Source organism: Apis laboriosa, unplaced genomic scaffold (genome assembly GCF_014066325.1).
Source record: "Apis laboriosa isolate Shangri-la unplaced genomic scaffold, ASM1406632v1 scaffold26_cov146, whole genome shotgun sequence".
Taxonomy (NCBI): domain Eukaryota; kingdom Metazoa; phylum Arthropoda; class Insecta; order Hymenoptera; family Apidae; genus Apis; species Apis laboriosa.
In genome coordinates, this window is record NW_025222592.1 from 2,152,397 (window position 1) to 2,174,505 (window position 22,109).

At 23.6% G+C, this 22,109-nt stretch overlaps 1 non-coding gene across 1 annotated transcript; it reads left to right on the forward strand.

Annotated features, from left to right (window-relative positions):
* Positions 1–13,384: 13,384 nt before the first annotated feature.
* Trnah-gug lies at positions 13,385–13,456 on the forward strand. The gene has a single exon. It is a non-coding gene; the product is annotated as a tRNA-His (tRNA).
* Positions 13,457–22,109: the final 8,653 nt, after the last annotated feature.

The window sequence follows — 22,109 nt, forward strand, 5'->3', positions numbered from 1 at the left end:
AAAAATAATAATGATAAGAAAGTATAAAAAAATATTATTAAATTGAAAAGAATTAAATATTGTTTGGACATATTTTAGGTTTGTATTTTAAATTTTTAAAAAGGATTGATTGCAAGTTTTAAATTTAATCGAATCTTTCAAAATTTTAGGAATATTTTAAATATTTATATATATAATAGAATTTTCAGAAGATTTTTTTTCTGAATAATATTTTATAAATAGTTTTCATTATGAAACCTCTTAATACATTTGTTAAAAATATTCAAAGTTTGATTTTTTTCTTTTACAAAAATTTTAAGAAAATTTTACTGAATAAAAAAAAAATATAATTTTAATTTTTATCTCATATTAAAAAAACGTAAAGATTTTATATTATATTGTGTAATATAAAAATAAACGATGATCGATCACGAATGTAATTTTTTGCAATCAATTCATAATTCTTAAATTGGTTTTTTTAAAACGATAAAATTTTTATTTCTATTTATTGATATTTATAACATATGTTTTTATGACAATTTTAATTTGCTTAATTAAAAGATTTTAGATTGAAATTCTTATTTTTGGACATAGAAGCGAAACAAGAATGTTACACATAATGAACAACAATTTTTGTTCTTTTTATTTTAAATTGAATTTACATATTCTATCAGGAGTTTGTTACTTGGATTCATTAACCAGGCTTACATAGCAGAACTTGGGTTAGTTATAAGAGCCATAATAATATTTTATATTCATAAAATGTTCTGTTAGTAGGAAGTTATTAGTATAGCATAGAAGATAGTTATAAACTTCATTTTGTACGTTTTTGTACATCAAACGTTATAAACGAAAATATCGTTATAAAATTCCATAATTATATTTTTAATAAAATTTACTTCAAATTATGGAATATTTCACTGAAATTTTAATCGCAATAATGACATGAATATGACATGTATATATTATATCATCGATAATAAAAGTTTTTAAGATATTTATCATCATCCTTCAAAATTCATAAAATTCCTAATTTTTCCAATTTCTAAATATAGGTATTACTATTCTAAATTAAATTACTAAATTACATTACTAAATTTCTAGTATATTGTTAAAAATCCTTAAACAAATCGTGATTTATCTTCTATTCTCTACAAAAATAACTCGATATAATCTCGATAAAAATGAAAAAAAAAAAAGAAAATTTATATTCTCATTAATCAATATTTCTAAATCATTTAACATTTCTAACATTCAAATTTTCAAATGTAAATATTATAAGATATACATTAATTTATTATATATATTAATTATTACTAAATTTCTAGTATTCTATTGGCAAAGAAAACTACTAGACAAATCGTTCTAGTTCAATCTAGTTTCTATCCTATATATGTATAATTCGAAATATATAAAAATATGTCGACTACATAAAAATACAAAATGTAAAGAAAATGATTAAAGAACAAATCGAATTCCAACTATAGTGAATCGATTTTCAATCTATCGACCGTATAAATTACTGCAACTTCTTGTAGCGTTCACCCAAGAGGGTTAATCGCAGCGGTTAATTGTCGTCCATGGTCACGAATGCCAATCAATCTTCCATGCGATGCACACGATGGAATCGATCATTGAATGATGAGCGAGTAACAGTAGTTTTCATGTGCGCGAAATATTCAGGGGATACAGTTATGCGCCGTTCCTATGGCCAACTAGTCATAGACTCATCGACAACGATAATTGCAACCTAGAAGCCAGATACGTGATACGAATTTGAGTCGCGAATTTTGTGTTAAACTAGCGTTAACCATTATCAAATCCAATTAAGAAATTGTAATTAGAAGTTAGAAGTCTCATATGTAACTGCTTTTTAAAATATTCAAAAGATTTAAAAGAAAGATATGATATTTGCATAAAAATATAAAATATATTCTAATAACTAATTATGAATTTATAGATTTATATCTAAGTTACGTCGAATGGAATATGAAATGAAATATGATGATTAGAAGTAAATCGATAATAATGATGGAATTTTCTTAAATGAAATGATTCGAAATAGAGTTACAAGATAAATTAAATGTATTTATTAAATTGGATGATTTTATAAAATATTTTCTGAGGTTAAATTAATATAATATCTAAGACCTTGAAAACTTACTTAAAAGAAGATATTGAAAAAAAATCAAATTATAAAATTATGAAAAACAACAATAAAAAATTTAATTTACGATTATTTATTATTATATTATAAATATTTAAATAAATTCATATTTCCTTAAATTCATTTAAAAAAGTGAAAATTATTATCCTTAAATAAAATTTAAAAAATCCTTTAAAAATTTATTTTTTTAATATAATGAATATTTTATTTCGAATATATAAATATATATTTTGAACATATTTAAACTGTGATTTAAATATATTGATTATAAATCATGATTTATCTGTTATATTATATTATTAAAAAAATTGAAGGACACGTCAAATAATACGTGTTATAAAAAATCGAACAATATGATTTTGGCAATCCTCTCCAACCCGGTAGTGGTCAATGAAAAGTCGTACAACCGTTGGCCAAATTACGCGGGAGTGTACGCAATGGCTGTATTATAGTTATTGCCTAGTACGAACACTGATGACAGCATTATCCTGATTGCCATTTAACATAATGACTATCACTCTATCGTCCACCGACGCTTATGCACTTTCTGGAGGTTGACGACCCTTGACCCCATAGATCGACATCCATGCACGAGTGTTTCCTGAAAAGAAGAAACAATTGTACCCGTCTGATTGTCACTTATATCGGAAGTAGTGAACTTTCCTACGAGTTGAGAGAATGACGTTTATCGTCCAGAGTTGTTGGATATGGGGATGTTTAAACGATTTCATTTTCTTTCCTCGTTATTCTTTTGAAAATTATAAAGTATATCAAAGCCTTTTATCATTTTAGCAGGATATTCATCATTATACATAATAAATTTATATAATGTATTGAAATGAATAAATATATATAATCTAATAGGAAATCTAATTTAATAGGAAATATTTGAAACTTTCATATTAATTTTTTTTATATTTTTTAGAAATTAATGCTACAATGATGTTGGCTAGAATTATACTTATTATTGTTACAGTTGTAAATTTAAGACTTATTTAATTATTTATTCAAATAAATAATTATGTTAATTCAATAGAAAATATTTCAGAGTATATTTCAATAATTTTTTATAATTACTTGAAAAACTTCAGTACCATTAATGAAGACAATCTATAATTGTAGGATTAAATTATTCATACATATATATATATATGTAAATAATATCTTTAACAAAAGAAATTATTCAAAAATTAAATTAATTTATTATTTTTAAAAGAACCTAAAAAGTTTTTAAATTTAGTTAATTAATAATAATTAGTTAATTAATAATTATGGAATTTGAATCATTTGAAAAACTAAACTACATTGATCAATATATGAAATATCTCTTTAAAATATATTATACACAAAATATATAATTTACAAAATTTTATAATTCTTTTTATTTTTTAGATTTTTAGAATAATTTTTTAAGTTTAAAATAGGAATATTTCGTGATCCAGTTAGGAAATTCTACAATTCAATTCAATGAATTCTCATTTCATCAGTATTATTGTATTAGTACTTATCCCAAATTCAATTTTCAACAACACTTGACATCGTTTTTAATCCTCTATGACAATATGTAACACTCATATTTCATTAATTCATCTACTATAAGTAATGTCATTTGGTTAATCTACTTCTCAATCAATCACTCACTCTCGACCTAATTCACTCTAAATCCTATTGTTTGACTTTCTACTTATATAAAGATTCATATCTAAACCATATTTAAACAATAATATAACTTAAATATAAATTTTATTCCAATCATAAAATATTTTAAAGATACACAAGAAAATTTTTTTAAACTTTATATATAATTATTGTGATAAATTTCTAATCATAAAGCCTAAATTATCTCATTTTTTATTTTTCTTTAACATATTATTTTAATAACATACTATTTACGGAAAAATTCAATATTTAAAAAATTTATCATTATTCAAAAAAATTAAAAGAAAATTAAAAGAAATTCTTTTAAAAACTTTTTATACACAATATATTATTAATTTTATAATCATCAATTTCTAAATTCTTCTATTATTAATTTAATTTAAAAAAATTTTTATACATATATTATATTATATTCACAATGAATTTTAAAAACTATTTATTCTGTCATTCAGGAAAAAAATAAGTTCCATTACTTATTTCTTTATCATTAACCTCCAAATCATTCCATTTCTTATTTCTCCAAAGTAATATTAATTTAAAATAATATTAATTAATTATTTTGGAATTATCAATCCCTAATTCCTTCCATCTATTAATTCTTCTAAAATAATTTTTTTTAAATTTCATATTTATTTTTCCATTATTCTTCCAAAAAATAAATTTCTTTACATAATTTCTGCTAATTTCTTTATCATTAATTTTCAAAACGTTTACAAATATATAAATATATAAATATATTCCAAGAATTATACAAGATAATAACATTCCTTTCACATTTATTTTTTCATAATTCTTCCAAAAAATAAATTCTTTCATCCTATTTATACCATAATTTCTGCTAATTTCTTTATCATCAACCCCCTCCCAAATCATACCATATTACATTCCACTCTAAACAATCATCTCCATCTAAAAAATTCTAACAAATCAACCACCAAGAAAATACCAAGAATTGTCCACACGAGGAGGGTTCAACCGACGAAAGATTAGTATATGGCGTGATATAGTGGCGGTAACGAGCGAAAACGCTCAGTGCTCGCGTGTGCTCGCGAGCGCAAATTGGACGATAGGTCTGGTGCACTCGAGATAAATAAACGCCATAGGGGGTTAGGAGGCCGCATGCGGGTACGATGGAAGTTAGTCGTAGCTGGCAATCGAATAAATTTGCAGAAGTCTCGATCTTTCTTTGCACGGTTCCCTCAGGGTTCCCGCCTGTTCTCCATTTGGACTAGAAAAGAGGTATTCGTTAAAATAGCGTACCAAATAGTTATACTATAAGTACTTTCGGACCTATGATTGGTGCTTAACCCTTTTTTATGGTTAATTTTCGCTTTCAAGAAATATACGCATTCGTTTATTTTATTTTTGTTTTTGTTTTATTATTTTGTTATATTATTTAAATACAAGCAACAGTTTTCAAATATGGAGCTCCAAATACTACAAAACTATACATTATTCTATTTGCTTATTTTTTATTATATTTTGTTTTGATTTATCGAATAATGAATTTTTATTTATTTATATATACACATCTATGTATATTTAATGTAATAATTTAATATAATAATTGATTGAATAGGATTTTTTAATTTTTTATATTTAGAATTTTTTTCCTGATTTTTTCAAAAAAAAAAATAAAGTTTTATAAAAAAATTGATTTGATTTTAATCTCTTCTAATATCTCAAACTTTTCTTCTTTGTTATTTTATGTTATACAAAGGTTTTGATCTGATTTTATCTTTATCTTTCATTTCGTTTGAAGTTTTTTTCCCTGATTATTTTAAGAGAAGCCCTTTTCGAATGCGAAAGTTTGGTTTCTTTCTGGCTTGTTTGATGTTTGTAGAGATCCTGTTGCTAAGTTCAATACTTTCATAATCTGAATTCCCAATTCGAGCCAATATTTCTACATTATCCTTATTTTTCATAACAATATACAGTAAACAAAATAATGAATTCTTTCTTTTATATTAAAATAATAATAATCCTAAAATTTCTTTCAAAAAAAATAATTTATTTCCAAACTTGAATCAATTCAAAAATAAATTAATTCAACAAATCCATTTTTTCATCTTAAGAAACTTTGCCATCAATTATTCGAAAAATCATTTATTCGAAACGATTTATCTTCGAATTAATCCGAATAATCAACGTTTTACTGTGAATATCTCGACATACCACTTTTTCATCTTACGAAAAATCAACCGTAAAACTTCATTTCCAGACACAGTACATCGATTCTTCGCAATTGACGATAATCGAACTTAGGATTTTTTCAATCGGTAATCTCGATTCCTGTTCAATCTCGAAGAGAGGTGGTTGAAAACACGGTTCACGTGCCTGTGTTTGTGTGTCGTCGATTGGCTGGAGGCGTCGTATCGAAAAAGATGAGAGGTTTAATAAAGGTTTAGAAATAGATGGTCACCCTTGGGCTATGATGGCGATTTACGATGCCTCGTGCATCATTATCATATTCCACGATACGCGTCGCGTAATAGAAGATATTCGTGAGATTCGTCGATAATTCATCTCGATCGTGATGTTCTTGTAACAAAAATTTCGATTAATTATTTATTCAACCGTATCGTGTCAATATCGCTAATAAATTAAGCGCGAATTCATATGCAAACAAATGAATGGTTGTTGTTCGTGAAAAAATCTTCCCTGTCGTCGAACTAAATTTTTTAATTAATGGAGAATGAGTTTCCGTAATACGGGTATCATAAAGTAATCATACTATATGGTTATTATCATGCCATAAAGACACGTTGTAAAAAGTAAAAATATTTACAGTGAAGAACGATAAATTTTTTTGTTTTTTACTTGAGAAGTTGAAAAGATCAACGCAGTGTTTCTCAACTTGTTTTGAATCTATTCTTATTTTATAAAATATTTTCTGTAAGTATTTTCCTTTAAACAATTTTTTAATTTGCGTAAAAATTATCGTACTTTAGAAAAATGAAAGAAAGACTCAGTAAAAAGGAAAGGAATTACAATAAAAATGATTCTTGATAATTTTTGTTTTTTATTTAGGAAAGTAAAAAAGTTATTTTAAATTAGTTTGCCTTAAATTTAGTATTGTAAAAATAATTTCATTTTAATATAATTTAACTTTTCTAAATATTGAAGAAAAGATATATTCAATTAAATTATAGAAATTGAAAATATATATAATAAAATATTTTTGGAATAAAATATTTTTAGAACAGATTTATACTTTATAATAGATAATGTATTTACAATATAAAATACGTACAAACTAAAAATATTCCATTCATAGAAAAAAAAATAAAAATCTGCTGGATACCATGCTCTTGTGGCTGGTTACTTCTGGTTTCGTATTCCGACGCGTGGATATTTTCGGAAGCTGCACTCCTTGTCGTCGATGCCAAAAAAAGGGGTTGTGAAAGGGGAAGAGTCTAATTTGTACATTCTAACGTAGAAAAGGTTCCGACGCTTCTTCCCTTTCTTATGTAAAAAAAAAAAAATCTCATCTTGAAATTAAAATTTTCTATTTTTAATATTAAGTATATCATACAATTCATGAATTTATATCTTATAATATTCTTTTTTTTCGTTTTCTTAAAAATTTAATATGATCTATTTTATATTTTTTTTTAAATTTTTATATATTATTGTATTATATATATTTTTATATATTATTGTATTTACTTGTTAATTTAATAATTAATCAATACAATTTTTTGTTTGTGTATCCTTCAAATTAAAAAAAAAATTGTTAATTTTATTTTTTATTATATGAGATTATGAATATGCAAAATATGGAAAAATATATAAAATATCCGAAATAAATTTATTTCTCTCTTAAATTGATCAAAAATATATGTATAAGAAATTTAAAATTGTGAATAATAAATGTAATAATCCAAAGAAAATTTTTAAATAAATATTTTATGCACTTATTTAATGAAATAAATTAACAAATAATAAAAATATGAATTTGCATAAATATCATTCATCCAAAATTCCAGAATAGATCCTTTTTACAATAATTTATAACATCTCTCGATAGAACAGGATAGTTTATCATATTCTCTCTTTCTCTCTCTCTCTCTTTCTCGTTCTCTTTCTCTCTCTTTCTTTCTACAAATGATTTAATAGTAAAAATTCGCGAGTAATAAATTCATCAGGATCTTTCATTTACAGTTGTACATTTTTAAAGATCTTATCCGCAACAACCAACATTCTCGATAACATCGAATTATATATTTTTCAACCTGTATACATCCGATTTATTATCCCCATACATTTGTGTAAACAGTTCCATCTACTCATAAATATCTCCAAACCGCGAGATATCAGCAAAGATATCACCATTTCAACCATAACGATTAATTTAATCGACCGTCGTATCTCTGACCGAGATCTAGCAAGATCTTGGCGCGATATTAATCGAACCATCGATCAAGTCACTTCTTCGTGAGACTAACCTATCTGCGTATCACCGATCACTAAGAAATCGTTAAATAGTATTTATGGGTTTTCTTTACAAATCATATTTAATAGGAATAATAGGAAAGAAAAGAAAATTTGAAACAAGATAAAACAAGTATTAGAAAATTAAAATATTTACATAAGCAAATACTATTAGTCTAAATCAATGATTCTCAACTTCTCATAAATATGTAATTTCTTCGAAATCAATATTCAAGATTTCTTCTTTTCAGTATTATTAAGGTACGTTTAAAAATTAATAAATATTTCTTCTCTTCTTTATTGTTCCATTTTTATTTGTATTTTGGACAAAACAGCTTGTAACTTTATTTGAAATAACTCTATTTAATCATCAAGAATTGAATATAATTACTAACAATTGCATATGTTAACATTGAAAAAAAATTTTTAAATAAAATTTTAAATAAAATTTTTATTATAGTGATATGTTGAGTACCAGTACCAGTTGAGAATCACTGGTCTAAATCATGAACAAATAGTGCTATTTATACTTGGATTCGATGTAAATCCAATATTTGCTTAATTGAATCGCAATAAACGTGGAAAATGAACGTATCTTTTATTTTTTATTTCTTATTTCTTACACATCAAAAAGAGATTATGTTTCTTATATCAATGTAATATTAATATATTAAGTTAAAATTAATATTAATATATTAATATAATTATCATAATATTAACTTAATATATTGTAATTGAAGCTAAAAACTCTTAATTTGAAATACTATTATTTTCTTATATTTCAATAATTATATAAATTGATATTAATATATATATACGGTGTGGTAATATATTTATGAAATATTATTTGAGGATCAATTCTAAAGATCAGAATAAATATAAAAGTTAATATTTATTATTAATATATTTATTGATATTTATTAACTTACAAGCAATAGAAGTAAAACTGTGTAAAATTAGAAGAGGAGTAAGATAATTCTATATTCATTATAATGCTCTCTTTTTCTTTCTTTTCATCTCATTTCATCTAATGCAAATTAAATTCCTTATAACTTAATAAATAAGTCTTAACTGGTATTTTTATACCAACTTTTCTATTTATTTTAGTCTCTAAAATCGATCTTCTGAATTATAAATTTTATTAATTTATAATATCCTGTATTTTTTCAATTGATATTTCTTTTCTTATTATAATATAAAACAAATTATTATATTAAAACAATGATTTTATGAACAGTTTCTTTAATTTGTTGTTTTCAATTTCATTTACAATGCATTGATGGTAACAATCATATTTCAATTATTCTTTTCATTTAGCAAATATAAAATTTCTGTCTACGTGTTTTTGAACAGATTTCAGCCTTTAATATTTGGTATCTCAATTTTTTAAACTTTATCGCCGCTATATTTTATTACCTTTAATACCAAGCGAATCGAAACACATCCCGCTGTTATTGGTATCCTGGTTTCAAATTTCAAGTTGATATACTTGACAGAAACGTAATAAAATTATAAATTGTAGCATTTCGGTTTCAATATCTATGTATAAGTTTCACATCGTTGCAATAAATTCAATGTTTAATTGGGCGTACGTATGACAACATAGATGAGTTCTGTAAGTTTCAATATCATTAATATCGAGTGTCCTTGGTTGCCTGGATAAACTAGCGATATAAATTGAATACATCTGATATCTGTATCTGGTTTTTTCATCATAAAACACAATGTAATATATTTTTAATTGATATTGTTTAGTGATATTTTGTTTATATGCACAATATATACTATAATAATCTTTCATAAGTATCAGATAAGCAAGAGAATTTTGTAGTTTCTTCAAAAAGATGTAAGATATAAAAAAAAAACTTTAATTTATTAAAATAATTATTATTCTGCTTAATAAAAAGGAAAATTATATATATATATTAAAAATTTATATATTTATATTTAAAAATTTTGGTCTTTAGAATCAATTCTGCAAAAATATATATAAATATATTAATATTTTGTATATATAATAATGAAGAAGAATGAAAATTGAATAAGAAATTTTTATTCATGAAATTTATTGTAACTGAGTGCAACAACAATGTTACACAATTTTTATAAATGATTATTTATGTTAATTTATATCTATTTTTTTATTATAAAAACATTTCTTCATTATTTAATATTACAAATCGTTTGAAAAATTTTGAATAATAATAATGAAGAATAATAAAATTTTTCTAAATCTAATCTAATTTCTTTTTGATAAATCTTCGTATAGTATTCAATTATATACTTTATAAGATATATTTATAGTGCTATATCAATGACTTGACATTTTGGACTCTAGTACCTTGTTTTCATATCAGCATCATTAATATTATATCTTTTACTGAAATGAATATACCGTACTTTTCGGTTATCTGATACCTCGAAAACACACAAATACTCGATAGATCAATATTTCGAAGTCCATGAGATCGAATGTTCGATTGAGTCTAACATTATTATGATGCAATGAGTGTCATTGGTATCACTAGACGAGTAATAAATGCAGAATTTAAATTCGATAATGTTATCAAATCGAATTCTCATAGATATATGCTAAATTTGTATTAGGATTGTATTTATAAACAATGATAAGTTTATATTCCTATATTTAAGATTGTAATAGTTGAATGAGATAGGATATCTCAGATAATATGCTCGCATTAGAAATTATGGTTTTAGACATGTATTAAAATACATATTTATAAATCATTAATTAAATATATTAATTTTTTTATTTGGAAAAGATGAGTTAATTTATCATTTAAATACCAGATTTCATATAGTCTTTGTTAAAAAATAAATTATTCTATTTTTATATTTATAAATATAATTAAAATAAATTTTAATTGGATGAATTTTTAATTTCATAAATTTTAAGAAATCAACAACATGTTAATAAAATTAAAAATTTGTGTCTTTAATATACATATACAAATATAAATATGTATTATATATATAGAAATTCAACATATAAAAATGAAAGAAATAGAAAAAATAACAATATATAGAAATGCAAAAATATTATTATTATATATTAATATATTAATATATTATTATATACAAATATATTAATGAGTATAAGATATAGATATAAGATGTTAATATATGCAATATATATGCAATATATATTTATGAAATATGTATTTATAATCTCAAATTTTAATCAATATTACATTTTTAAATAATTTTAAATAATTTATTAATATGTTCAATTAGAAAAAGAAAGAAGAAGAAGAAAAATTGATTAAAAACATTAACTAAGAAATATAAAATAATAATATAAAATAATAATAATATAAAAATTAGAGAAACAATTTTAGAAACGACGATCTGATTTTTGAGATGTATTTGAGATAGACGAGATTACCGTATGTTAGATTAAGTAGGATTCGCTGGCTACACGCGTTTCCGGGGTGTTTCCGTGGGATCAGATTTTCCGTTACATTGCTTTTTATCTTTTCCGTCCACGTGGCAAGGAAACGTGACAGGGTTTCCGCATCGCGTTTTCGACAGGAAGACACGAACGACACTAGCGGAAGGGTTTATATCTTTTACCAATTAACAGGTTAAACCAAGTGTTCGTGTGTGGTTGTGATTAGTTTCTGTATTAATATTCGGTAGTTATTTATATACATAAATTATAAGCGCTATTGACAGGTGGAATAGAACAATAAAATCCTCATAGTTGATTTATGAAAAAATGAAAGATTAATAATTTAGAAATTTGAAAAAAGAAAATTAAAAATTTTAGAAATGAATTATTAATTTAAAAATTTTACAAAAGAAAAATATTGGAATTTTGTAAAAGTCGAAGATTAAAAATTTTGTAAAGAAAAAATATTGAATTTTTTTAAAAAAAGAAAGATAAGGAGATTTTAAAATTGAATATTTTAATTGAATTATATTATTATATTTATATTAAATTATATTTATATTAAATTGAAGATTTTAAAATTGAATATTTGAAAAAATTTTACAGAAAAAAAAGATATTAAAATTTTTGAAGTTGAAATAATTTTATTAAAAAAAAAATACTTGGAAATTTTATAAAAGAAAAAAAATTTTATAAAAAAAAATTTAGAAATTTAATAAAACAAATTTGATAGGAATAAATATAAAAATAATAATTATCACAATATAATTTAATTTATTAATTTATTTTAATATTGAGATTTAAAAATTTTGATACTCTAATATCATTTTAATTATCTAATATCATTATAATTATAATAACACTGTATCAATGTATCAATGTTATTAAACTTGTAATAACAATTTGATGTTTTCTTAATGATTATATTTTCATAAGATTCTATTCTAATTATTTTTTTATTAATTAATTCATTATGATTCCTCTGACAGCAAGAAGTTTATTAGTGAGAAGAAACTAGTTCCATTTGAACCGAATGTTTGCTTACACAATATTTACCATCATCTATTTTAAACGAACAATCCGAGCACATAATGTGAAAAATATGTAGTATTAAGCTAATATTTGAACAGATGAGCACCACTCGTGTTATCTAACAACGATTAACGCTTCTCGATGGTATTTCGTAAAGTCCATTCAGATAAAGAATTATGAAGTATATATTACACAAATTTTATTACTATACTACAACATGCACTCTATAACTCTCTTAAATAAATGAATTATAAATATAAATCGTTAAATAAAGAATACAAAAAAATCTTTAAATTTTCTATAATGATTATTATAACTAATAAATTCTAAAACTATAAGATTTTACAAAACATTTTCTTAATTCTAAAATTAACATTGTATTCATATTATACCATAATATGAATATACTAGTTTTCATAAATAAATTAATAATAAAATTATTGATAGAATAAATATTATATAATATATATTATAATTTATTTAAAATTATTATTCTGATAATTTTATTATATTATAAAATTAATATACATATAATATGGTTTGGAATAAAAATATTTTGAATTTCAAAAATATAAATCAATCAGAATCAATCATATTGAAATAGAAAAATTAATCATTGAATTGAATCATTGATCGATTAAATTAATTATTGCTTTCCTATATCATTGACGCTTTTGACATTCCATTCAGATCCTCCAATAGCCGTGATCGTCTAGTGGTTAGGACCCTACGTTGTGGCCGTAGTAACCCAGGTTCGAATCCTGGTCACGGCAATGTTGTCAATTTGACACATTGTCACGGATGGAGGTTAATTTTTTTTCTTTTAATTTTTCATAAATTATTATGCATTATATATAAAACTCATTGTATAAATTATAAAATTGCAAAAATCTAACAAAATATGTTTCTATTATATCCTCCTATTCTAAATTGAACTAAATTCATATTATAATTCATAATTCATATTAAAAAAATAAATAAAATTATTTTAAACATAAATTTCAAATAAATAATAATAATCAATTAAAGTTATTTTCTTTATTTTTTTTTATATAAATCAATTAAATTCTATTATGTGCTTTAAATTATTTCAAATTCTATATATTATGACTAAAATTATTATAAATTAATAACAAAAAAAAAAAATAATTTTAAACTTTAAATAGTGAAAGAATAAAACTTATACTGTAGTTTACTATTTTGTATTTTTTACATTTAATAATCATTAAATATGTTAAATTCCAAATTATAATTATAACTATAATAATATAAAAAAATCATAATATTAATTTTTCAAGTATAAAAAAAAATATTTTATTTTACATCTTTAAATTATAATCCAAAATTCCTTTACATTAAATTAACAAAATAAAAAAAAATTATTTATTAAATAATCCATTAAAATTCCATTCTTTACTCTCATTAAATTCTCTAGACTGAATCAAGTTCTCATCAAAAAAGCAAACAAGTACGAAATTACTTCAAACTTTAAATAGTATCATCGATTAAAATTCCATAAATACCACGTCTCACTAAACCGAAGAAAACGTCACGTTTGCACGAGTCTGGTTCAAGGAACTTCCTAGCGGATCAACAGGAAGTTCCTAGACCGATCTTTACTCGATGCTGCCATGCTAAACTACTACGTGACAGGTCTGGTGGAACGTATAGCGCATTGCGGTAGGTCCTCATCGCGAGAACGATAAATCTCATGGCTCTAATATTCGCAACGAGAAATATTCTGCTCACGTTTCCTGAAATCTTAGCTAAAATTCCTTAGAATCTTATTTGAATCTTATTTCCAATATTCTTGTTCTTTCATGAGAAACAAATTGATTATAATCTTTAGAGATAATTTCAAACAATAAATTTATTTAAATATTTTTAAACGATTATTTAAATATTTTTTCATCAGTTGATACTTTAGAGTATCTAATATTATTAAATTTTTTAACATATATATTTTATGATGTACATATATTGATACATGTGTATCAAATATATATGTATATAATATTATATATTTATGGGATAAGAAGATAGAAAAAAAACAATTGAATGAATATATATTATGAAAATAATTCTTTTTAGATATTTTATGTATATAAATATAATAAATAGAGATTTTTGATTGATGAAGATTTTAGAAATAATAAAGAAAGAAAGTTTTTCGAAATTTATAAATTTTTTTTAAAAGAAATAAGTTGCAAATATAAGATATTAAATTTTATTATTATTATTTGATTTATTTATAATTGAATTATCGATTATTATAATACAATGTAGAAAAGTTATTTTTTGAAAAAAACGAAAGTTGAAAATTAAAAATTAATTGATTTTAATAGCAATTCTTAAATTAGTATAAAAATTTATATTAAAAAATTTTTAAATAAAAATTAAAATCTTTAAAAATTCTAAATATACTATCGATCGATCTCATCATTCAACGTATACAATATGAACATTAAAGCACCGGGTTAGCTGGCATAGTTCCATCGTGTTCGTTCTCGTGGCCAACATACGTTATTATCCTCGTGGAGCTCGATTTTCAATCTTGTCGCACGTACACCGCATTATGCCGCGATATTTCTGGTATCCTTAACACCTTCGTGCCCTAAAACTGTTGGGATAAAGAGGCATAAATCACTTATACTTTGTTTTAGTATTTGTTTTCTATTCTTAGGAAAGTCGGAACACAAATATGTTCGATTTTAACTAATATTAAAACAATCTTATGAAAAATTCATAAACGTTTTAGTAAATCTTTATAAAAAAAAAGAGTTAATCTTTAATAGCTATATTTTTTTCTACTAAAAAGAAGATATATCTTGTAATAGATTACAGTAATAGAAACGCATAAAATATAAATATATATGTATATATATATATTTATATACTATACATATATATTTGGTATAAATAAATATAAATTTGATATATATAAATAAATATATTTGATATATATATATATATAAATAAATATAAATTTGATACATATAAAAAATATAATGATATTTACAGAAAAATGCAAAAATGTATTTAATAAATAATATTTTATTTAATATTAATTAATACTTACTAGATAAAGATTTTTTTGAATATTTTCAATTGCATTGTGATCATAACCTCAACCAATATGTTCACAAATTAATCTTACCCATGCTAATTTTATCAGTATTGTATGTGGTTTCCCATCAATATTACAAAAATATCACGTTTAAAAAATTTAAAAGAGAACAAAAACAAAAAGATGAAAAATTCCTGGTATAATTCGAACAGTGTCGTAAAAAAACAGAGAATAAAAGAGTGGGAGTGCACGGAGAGAAGTTCGAAAATTGATGGCAGTGTAGCTCAGAAATTATCGTGAGCATTAATTACAATATTTACGAGATGAGACGTTCGCTTGGTATCGTTTGTTTATTAATAACTGCGATAAATAAGTATCATGAAGCAATTATAAAAGACCGCCAGAAGCGACACACATATACGTATACAGGATACAAACACATTGTGGTCACTGGACGATTTAGAATAGGGGTGTGCACGTCGCGGAAAAAGGGGGCGAAGAAAGTGATTCGACGGAGAAGAGGAATCCAAGCTCAATTTATTGGCTCGCGTGTTAGAGAGCGTGGTGGTGCTTGTTAAGCCGCCTTTACATCGGCACGACCGCGGCCAGATACCTTTATCATCGACTATAAATTTCGGCAGCGCCCGATAGAAAGGGTCCGCGCGTTTGTAATTGGCAATAATTCACGGGTCGGAACAGTTTGCGAGAAACGAGTCTGTCGATTCACGATGCGCCAATCGAGATCATTGAGTATTATACATACGTATGTACTTACGTACGTACAAGCGTACAGTTGCGATACCAGTTTAAAGGGAACTTTTTTTATTTTTCTTTTCCTCTCTTTATCTTCTTATTCTTTTTCACGTTCTGTACAAATTGAGACGTTTGTATCGTGCACTGTTGTGCGTGCGCGAAATGTACAACAGGATAGTAGGTTAGGAGAAGATAAAGGAGAAAAAACATTGTTAGAGAATGATAGGTTTAAGACTATATGTGATTGGAGAAGATTGAACATGGAGTGTTGTAATAATATTCCTTTTTGATACGTAATGTGAAAAGAATTGGAAGATTGGATCGCAGTGTTGATATCTCGAGAAATTTTTGTCTGTGATTAATATTGTTTCGTGCGTATTATAATGGTTAAATTTATTGAAAATGATATTATGATATGTAATTATATATGTTAATATAATATAGATATTTTTTAAAAATGTTAAATTACTATTTTTTTTATACGAAAATATATAATTTATATAATATATCATATTTAATTTATATATATAAGTTATATAAGTTAAATTATGAATTACAGGTGTTATAAATTTATTTTTTTAATTATATTAACTTTATTAATATAACTAATTTTTTTAATTATATTATTTTGAAAAAATAATATCCAGTAATTCAAATATTCAATAATTATTGATAGTAAGATATATGCAAAATAAATAAAAATTGATAGCAATTATACGAAAGTTTCGTCTATTTTTTAGATCGATTATTCACAAAAAAAAAAATAACGTATAATTATAAATAACGTGGAAAATTTTTTAGAAAATGTTACAATTTATTGATCAACTAAGAATAAATAAAACATGTAAAAATCGTTTATGGCTTAATCTGCGTTTACAAATCGTTCATAAATCAATATTTCTTATAAGAAAAAAAAAACTGTATTTTTCCATCATCGACATGATGAATTATTGCATGCATATGCTAGGAAAAATTTAAACATTCGCTCGAAGGCGTTCGAGTCGATTAATATGAGATACGAATGACAGAATTATTAGAGGTAGAAACGTTAACTTGGAAAGAGGTATGGTGGAGAAGGATAATTGAAGGGTTTGATAGTGAGATTGATCGACGTGTGACTTAAATTGACATTTATTTAATGATTCGATCGAGCAAAATTCTAGGTGGCCATGGCAAGTTTTCACTAGTCAATAACAAGAAGAAGAAATTTTATACAGTAAATATATTTCTATTATAAGTAACCTATTCCTATTATTTGAACAATTCGAGTTAAACATCGATTATAATACTAGATATCTTTAAAATTAATCTCTTTGAGAGATAAATTAAGTTTCTTTTAAACATTTGAATTATTGTAGACATTTATTAAAAATATTAATAATTTTGAATGGAATTTTGAATTAATTTATATTATTTAGATTCAGATAACTTTAAATTTAGTAAATTTATCAATTATTTAAGATCTTTTACAGTTTTTATTCTTTAAATTATTATTACAAAAAAATATTAAAATTATTAATGACAACAAAAAATATTTATCATTAATTGGATATTATATTATTTGGTATTTATTATAGTATTTAATTATATAAATATCAATTAAATTTAAGTATATTATACCTCATAGAATTTAAAAATACTTTTATATAATTATAAAAATTAGATAGTTAAAAAATTAAAAAATTAATACAAAAATGAAATTTAAAAATATGATAAAAAGCAAAAGCTTTATTTAGAAATAAGGATATATATTTTTTGTAGCTATTTTTTGTTAGAAATTTTTTAGAGAGATTTTTTGTTTTAATTTAAACTTAAATATATTATACCAGTATCATTCCATATGCGAATCTGTTTCTTCCATCGTTTTCAATATATCATTCAGACCATATCGTTCCGCTTGCACGAATAAAAATCGCCTGAATGGACCGATTATCATCGGACCGGCCTTCTTATCTCGTTCGACAAGCCTCCTAACGAGGGTTAAAAAATACGAGTCCGACAGGGCGAAAGCCATAGGATTAGAAAGCCGCATTATTTATGCAGAAATTTCACGCGTTTCTGCCCCCGATTTGCGGTTAATCTTCCAAGGATGCGTATCCCATCGTAAAGTCAGATCGAGACCTCGTCCTTCACGCCAACGCAACCACTGTCTTATTCTATTTTCTTTTTTATCCTTCTATGCAACAAATATAGCGAATGTTGCATTATTTCGAAATTATGAAATATTTTAGCGATATATTAGAAATATTATTTCTTATTATATTGTAATAACAATAATAGCAATTTTTTGAAAAATTTAAAAAATTAAAAAAATTATAAAAAAATTTCAAATTTTCAAATTTCTAAATCATTATATTTTAAAGTTTAAAATTATTAATTAATTTTTCAAAAATGAAAACTTTTAAATTTTAGATATTTTTAATGAAAGAGAATTCTTTTTTAATTTAAAATATTTCAAATTTTTAATATTTTTAAGCTTAAGCTATCAAATTATTAAATTTATTAAAATATTGTCAAGTTATCAAATTTTTAAATTCAAAAAATATGAAAAGATTTAAAGATTAATGACTTAAATTAAAATATATTTTATTATTTCTTCAAAAAATATATATATAAAATATATATTAAAATATATTTTATTATTTCTACAAAAAATATTGCATTGTTTTTCAAAAAATTGCATTTTTCAGTATTTAGCTCAAGAATGTATAGACGTCATGTCTAAAATTTCTTTTATTTTTGTTTTATTGCTATTTTTGTTAAGACGAAGGGCCTTGATGCGTCACAAGCCAATAATTCGTCTCCTCCTCGGTGTCATCCTCTTTTTACCCCTTTCAAATTTTACCCCTGTGACGGTTCATCCACTAAGCTATATCGTTTCTTCCGAAGTTTTTTTTTCCATCGTCTAGGAGACTATCGTCTAAGCGTCACGTGCCGGTGGAGAATCTGGAAGAACCGGATGCATCCACAGTGATGGCGCGTAAAAGATTCATTTCTTCCTCGCTACAAATCCACGTGGAAAGGATTGAGGCGGGTCTCTGAAATCTTCTATTTTCATCTGTATCCTTGATTGTCGAGTTGCCATCAAATTGTTACGTTTCCTCCTTTCTTCTTCCTCTCGCTATATTGTTTTTCATTCCTAAAAGTATTTTATCACTATTTTTTTCGTGGCTCGTAAAGAAACATCAATTTGTAAAAATGTTAATCACTGAGTTATCTTTTATTTTTTTTTCTTTTATGTTATTCCTTTTACTGTTTTTGTTTTCTTTTCCATTTTTCCTTTTTTTATTTTTTTTTTATTTTTATTTTTTTATTTTTATTTTTTTTTTTAATTTTTAGGAGTTTTTTCAAATATATATGATGAGCGTAGGATCTTTTTTTTCATATTTTATTTAGGTTGATGGATTTATTTTCTTTGTTTAATTTGTAATTGATAAATAAAATTAAAGTAGGAAAAATGATTATTTAAATAGTTTATATTTTATTTTATAAAATTATCTTGATAAGAATTCATAATTAACATATAGAATAATAAAGAACATATGGAATAATTTTTAATTACTAAATAAATAAAAATATATAATAAAAATAATTATGATAATATTAACAAAGAAATGTTAGCATTAAATTATATGTAAAAGTAAAAATCAAAATCCTAATATCAATATTAATATCATTAATCAATATTATCATTTCATATTATAAATTAAATAATAATTAATAAATAATAAAATCTAATAAAACTAAAATATTTTTCATAAAAATAACATCAATATCTATCTAATTCCTTACCTTGCTTTCAAATTTACAGCATTTATGTAATATATATTTTTATAACCATATCTTATTTTCTATATTTCTTAGCTGCACATTTTATTCTAGAAATGCAAGCATGCAAGCATTTTAACAACAAAAATTAGAAATGAATCGAAATGAAACCACGAACATATCTCATAAAAATGTTTTATGATTTTACTAATTATCATATTAATAGAAGACTATTGTCGTTTCAATACATTTTTTCACGATAAAACGAAACATATAATTAACATAAGAAAACCAGAAGCAAAAAGCTTTCACGATTCACGTCGTTTATATAAACTAATCTAAGATTATAAGAGATTCAAAAGTCATTTAAAAAAACTCTAGAAATCTAAAGATATTTGCCAACAATTATGATAAGATTATTTAATGCAACTATATATATATATTTGCTGAATATAAATCGTCACATTATGCAAATTTTCTTCACAAGCATCTGAATTAAAAAGAAATATAAGAGTTGTTACGTTGTGGATGTATATATTTAAAATTAAAAAATAAATACTATTAAAGAATACAAGTTGCTTCATATTCATGCATATAAATGACAATTGCAAGTATGAAATAAAAAAATTTCAGTTATTTATTCTGAATTAAATTATAAGATTTTCAAATAACAATGATTATTAATATTAAATTAAATAGAAAAAAAACATAGTTATTTTTAGATTCTAACTTACATCATAAAATTACAAGAAATTATACAAATTCAATTTTTCAAAAGAAAATATATCTTTGTTATCTTATTTTTTATATATTTTTTAAATAGTATAGAATTTTAATATTTTTCAACATATAAATTAAATTACATATATAGATATATTATACAATATAAAATATAAAAAATATAAAATATTATGCAAAATTTATTATATTTGCTTTTTTAAATCTATTATACTTATTAGTTTTTAATCAAAAACTAAATATTTTGAAGTTAAACTTCGTTTAAAATATTATTGATCTATACTAAAAATAGTTAAATATAAATTTATTAAAAATTCATGTTACTTTAAAATAAAGTATGATTCCTTAGAATAAACTTAACACTTTTCACTAATTATAATTGAAAATGCATATTATATTTTGAAACATCCTATATAACCTCAGATAAGTCATCTTCACATTATCAAAGGATTCATATTAACCGATCCATTATTTCATAAATCACTTTTTTTCAATCAACTCTCTTCAACACCTTAAGATATATTTATTGTTTAAAAATCCTTCCTTAGTACACATTAATGCTCCAAGCAAGAAGTAGTTTTGTTCGAAAAATCGGTTCGACTGGCGGATAAGAGAGATTCGAGGTCGATCAGTATTATCTAGCGAGATAAACGTCTGGCCAGTAAATAGAAAGACGAGATGCGGCAGATCTGTCGAGAGAGAAGCGTGCAATTATGCGAATACTTATTAAAACGCTGCCGCTTTATCGCCGCTAATTTCACGTGAAACAGGCAGAAAATTAAGTTTCTTCCTCTGGTCGAGACATAAGGTGGAGAAAAGAACAGCGGAGAATGTTGGTTCCGAAAAATAAACAAGAAGATCAAGATGGAGGACACGGCAGTAGGTGGCGCAAAGAGAGCAACATGAGAAACTCGGAGCTGGTCGAGGTTTAATAACCTCTATCTTTTATTCTTTTTTTTCTTAGATAATTTATTCCGCACGTGTTTACAAAAAGCTTATTGCTTATTTTTGAAACATTAAATATTGGTTATTACAGTTATTGGAAAAGAGAATAAGTTAATTTTTAATAAGATTAATTTTAAATTTCGAGAATAATTAAT